Raw genomic sequence first — 5418 nt, forward strand, 5'->3', positions numbered from 1 at the left:
CTAAACTCTGAAAGGAGGGGAGTAATTGGGGGAAAACATTTTGATTTTTTTCTGTATCCTTCACTAAACTCCCTCTACATGAGGGAGAATGACATAAGGTAATGGTGAAATAGGGTCAGGAAGTTATTCAGTGGCTCATGATTTAACAATAGGTAGAGGTACCACACACAGTCTCTCTCTGGCATTTCACAGGGGCTGTTGTAGAGTCCTTGATGCTCCACACAGTTAGTTGGTAAGAGATCTTTGCAGATTCAGGTTTTCCCAAGATAGGCCCCAAGGTCTAGTATTGGGGAGCTTTACTACTGCTTGAATACAGCTAATACCAGAGAGTGCTAAATACAGTTGATAGTTTATTTTGATCCCCATCTGGTTTCCTTTGTTGATTTTTCAACTCATTGGAATTCATAGGGAAAAGAATAAGATTGTGGGCTTTCTAGAACCTCCAACACCATAATTCCCATTTCCTTCTACAAATGAGCAAGCTTCTTTGGTTTTGTGGGTGAAGAAAAATTTAGAGAATATGAGAAAATTCCATGTTATTATCATCAAAGAACAACATGAGAATAATGCGTTTTTTAAGTAAAGTAAAAATGTAGGATTTAGAAATGACTTTTATTCAGAACCTGAAGTTGTGGCAGTTAAATGATTCCTGTGGCTCTGTGGTATTCCTGTCATGTGAATCTGGAGCCCAGCTCAGTAATACGCTGCATTTGGCTAGATTCAGCAAAGCATTAACAAGTAAACATTTCTGGTTGTCAACTATTAAGCAATATACTGTTTTCCTTTATTTTCACTAATTCTATACACTTCTGCAATGAAATGGTGAGGAGTGCTTGTGATAATTGCTGGGTTTCTATGTTTGTCTTAGAAATTGACACTTCATAAACACCAAAGTGCTATTTTATAGGTGCTATGTTTGCACGTGTGTAGAAACTTAATAATTGTCACTATAATAATTTGATATTCTTTAAGGGGATATGGAAAGTAAAATAGATGTTTTTACTTTAATTTGACCCCACTCTAAGCTCCTGGGACTCTAACAATCTCATCTGACTGAAATTCAGATTTAAACAATAGGCCAGCATACTTTGATATCTAAGAATAAATATTAGAGCCTGTTGTAAGTTGACAATAAACTCTACTTGTGTATAAAGACGCTGAAGAAATGTCCTTTTATGCTTAAGCAATGAAAGGGCATTTCCATTAAGAGATGATAGAGGACCAGAAAGTGGCAAATACTGTCTTGTCTTAGGAAAAAAAGCTATGGATTTTTTAAATGTCAAGAATGGAATTTACCAAAATTGCCTAAAATTTTGGAAAGTAAAAAATTTTAATACAAACCACAGGTTTGATTATTTCAGCTTGTGGCATTTCTTATATAATCTTTAACCCTTATCATCTTCTGACTATGATACGCAAGACGACTGATAAATAATGATGCAAATTTTTGTTTTTTATTTTCCTAGGCTTACAGAATCAGAAGTCAAACCTACCCATTTTGCGATCTAATCAATTTTCTTTGGTTTAACACCAAGACTAAGGCATCCCCGTCTTCGGCTCTTCCAGCTTAGCTGAACTTAGAGTTTTAGTCATTCATGTAAAACCTTTCATGCTGGTTTTTTTATTTGAAAATGGGTCCCAGCTGCTCTGGCTTTCTTAATCCCTCCCAGAAAGGCGTATGTGACAGCATCTCCCCCTGGGAGATTGCAGCTCCAAAGCTTTTTCTCCTAGGTAGGGAAAGTGCAAAGCCAGACACTATTATCATTCTTACTTCCCCAGCTGGCTAATTAGATCAATATATGGTATATATTTTGATGAATAGACAGGCATATAAGAATAGTGTGTGAGTGTATATATATGTGTGTATAATATATAAAAATATATATAGAGAGATGATGGAAATTGTTATTTAATTAGCACTTTTAGAACTTCTCTCAGGTTTTATAGTAAGGATTCAATAAATATTCAATGAATACTTGAAAATGTGAAGAGATAAAAGTATTACATAGCCAGTACAGGAAATTTTGTAAGTTTAAATATTTCCCCATATTTTGTCATTAAAAGAAGATAGAAAGCTAAGTATTTGACTTACATGTTTTAAATCCAATCAAAGAACTAAAGACTATGAACTCATTTTCTAGCTTCTTTTTATAATTACATAATTTTAGTTTTGAACCTACTCTATAAGAACTTTTTAATTATTATCTCTTATCTATATTTGATATTATTAAATCATTCACTTTTACATTTAGAAATTTTTGAACCAAAGAATTCATAGGATAGTTTTAATTTGTATACCTTTTATGTATAATATATAAAATTTTGTTCCTGAGTAAAGCTATTATAGACTCTATTCTTATATTCTATATTATTCCAGTGATACATAACAATGTAGACTTTATTTATACTCAGAGTAGATACTTACATTCTTTTTTCTTTTCACACCTCAAGGGTAATGTGCTGACATCATAACAAGGTTTGAGGGAGGCCAATCTCACAAGAATGTGGAAACCCAATCATAGTGCTTATGAACCACAAAAGGATCTAGATACTTGTGTTCTTATATACTTATTTCTTATATTGAATAGTGCAATTCAAATTCTATTCTTGAAGCTTAAATATAACGCTGGAGCTGGCCCATACTAGCAAAATATATGATTGTGAATGGAATTTATCGAAATGTAGATACAGTAAGTATCCTAAAGCTTTAAATCTACTTCTGAAAAAATGACAAGCAGGGATTTTGCCAGTGCTAATTTGCTTCACTCTATTGATTCAAGCTTTATTGGGCATTCTATTGTCTCTTCTAGGGAAGGCATAAGTGGAATACCGAACAGTGAAGCCTTATTCAAGATAATGTTATACTCATGAATCACATCACCTAATACCTGCACCGCTTAGACATGCAGAACCTAAAGCGTCTTCTCAAAATATCTCAGCAAAAGATATCCCTCCCTATATACAGAAGTGGAACTTTTTTTGTACAGTCACTTCTTGGTGCAGTTACAATATAAAATTCTCAGATGTACTCCACTACTTTAAATAGATTCCTGCATCATTGAAAAACATTTTCCAAGTCAACATAGTCTTAAAACCTAGTCAATCTTTTCTCTAACATCTTGATTGAATAAAAGCTCTTTCCCCTTATTACTACTTATTGCTGCCTGTCTGTCTTTAATTGCACACCCTCTTTGAGCACATCATTGAGTAAGGATAAAAAAGCATGCATTTTTTTATGCAGTAAAGTCATCAGAATATTATATGTTCAAGGGAGAGGAAGAAATGTTTGAAGACAAATGGAATGGTGATCTCATTTTTCACCCTTATTATAGGCTAAGCATAACAGTCATGGTGTGACTATGACTGTCTGAGCAACAGATTTACATTTCTCCTTTACTACATTTCTTGCCCTGGTTGAATGATGTAAAGGGTATTTGTACAATTCATTGCTCTCAGGAGAGTTGGCTTCTTATTTTCTGTGCAGTTAGAAACACCACATCTTGTTTTTATACTTAATATCATCTCCTAGGTATCAATACAAAGCCTTTAAATGTGGGGATTTGCAGAAGAGGGATATAGATTCATGGTTCCTAGAGTTTAGAAGAGGATAACCCTATGTATGCAGTTCAAAAATTTACATTTGTTTCTTAACACAGGTATTGATCATGATTTTCTATTTTGGTAAACTTTAGATATGAAGGTAAAATAAGCTGATGTCTAACTTCTTTGTGTGTTTGAAAAATGGCTTAAATGAGGGAGGTCTGTTGGTTACTGCAGCAGAGTGAATAGAACAGCAGGATAGCAAAGAAGCTGAAAAACCATGTTCTCATAGCATCTCAGTGGGGTGGAAAATAGGTACTACTCTTTTATCAAAAAAGAAAATAGGACATCATAAAGTTCATGATATCCACTTAGAGTTATCTATTATTATTCTTTAATATCTTAAAATGTAAAATTTGTAAATAGATCACCAAACAGGTGAAACAGTTAAAGCGATTCCATTTTCTTCTTTATTAAAGAGATCAAACCTAAAATAAAAATTAAAAAATAATAATGAAAGAAGAAATAGGCCCTGCTCTTCTTCTTTCTGGGTGAGTCATTTTACCTGAAGGACAGCCTTGCTTTGGTTCTTACCTGTTTTGTTAGGTCTTCCTCTTACTGATGGAAAATGCTCCTTTGTGGTAAGCAGGGTAAACTGTAAACTTAATTAAAAACCAAAAGTAAACTGTAGATTTATCTTTAATCAAACCATAGAGCAACTTTGACTAATCTATTTTTACCAGGCAGTACATTTAGGCTAAAAGTAGGGACAGCCAGTATAATGACTAAATACTGAAGAGGAGTGGACAACAAGGGAAGAACAATCTGGAAATTCACTAATTGGTGGTATAATTGTGAAAGATAGGCTTTTAGGATCACATGGTGTTAGAACCCGGTCACTTAGTTCAACCCACTGATTGTATAGAAGTAAACCCTGATCCCAGAGAGAAAAAGGGGCACCCACTCAAATGTAAATGGGCTGGCCATTGGAGGCTGGGGGACGTAGGGCACTGCCCTCTTCTTGGGTCCAGCTCATTGCTGGTAGGAAGCAAAATGGGACCAGTACTACCAGTCTTCAAGGGAAGGCATAGATCTAGATGTTAATGTAAAATTTTCCAATTTTAAACTATTGGCAAGTACATAATTCAAAATTTTTGAAACATTAAGTCATACAATATGTCTGTGGGTCTCAAGCTTGTAACTTTTGGGTGAAAACATGTGACAGAGTCCATAAAATTGTTCCTTAATAACTATAAACATAAAATAAGAGTTTTACAAAATTATAACTACAGTAACCAAAACAGCATGGTACGGCTACAAAAACAGACACATACATGAATGGAACAGAATAGAGACCCAAGAAATAATGCCACACACCTACAATCATCTGATCTTCAATAAAATCAGCAATAACAAGCAATGGGGAAATGACTCCCTATTCAATAAATGGTACTGGGATAAATGGTGAGCAATATGCAGAAGATTGAAACTGGACCCCTTCCCTACACTATACACAAACATCAATTCAAGATGGATTAAAGACTTAAAAATGAAACCTAAAACTATAAAAACTCTGAAACATAAGGTAGGGAATACCGTTCTTGACATAGACCCTGGCAAAGATTTCATGATGACACCCAATGCAACTGCAACAAAAAAATCGACAAATGGGACTAATTAAACTAAAGAACTTCTGCACAGCAAAATAAACTATCAACAGAGTAAACACACAACCTACAGAATGGGAGAAAATATTTGCAAACCATGCATTTGACAAAGGTCTAATATCTAGCGCTTATAAGGAACTTAAACAACTTAACAAGCAAAAAAAAACCAAAAAACAAAAAACAAAAAAAACAAAAAACGACCCCAATAAAA

The 5418-nt window shown here is 34.1% G+C and overlaps 1 non-coding gene across 1 annotated transcript; it reads right to left on the reverse strand.

Moving 5' to 3' along the window:
• Positions 1-2437: 2437 nt before the first annotated feature.
• Positions 2438-2544, reverse strand: LOC114671220 (small nucleolar RNA U13). The gene has a single exon (XR_003721104.2). It is a non-coding gene; the product is annotated as a small nucleolar RNA U13 (small nucleolar RNA).
• Positions 2545-5418: the final 2874 nt, after the last annotated feature.

This window comes from Macaca mulatta, chromosome 11 (genome assembly GCF_049350105.2).
Source record: "Macaca mulatta isolate MMU2019108-1 chromosome 11, T2T-MMU8v2.0, whole genome shotgun sequence".
Taxonomy (NCBI): domain Eukaryota; kingdom Metazoa; phylum Chordata; class Mammalia; order Primates; family Cercopithecidae; genus Macaca; species Macaca mulatta.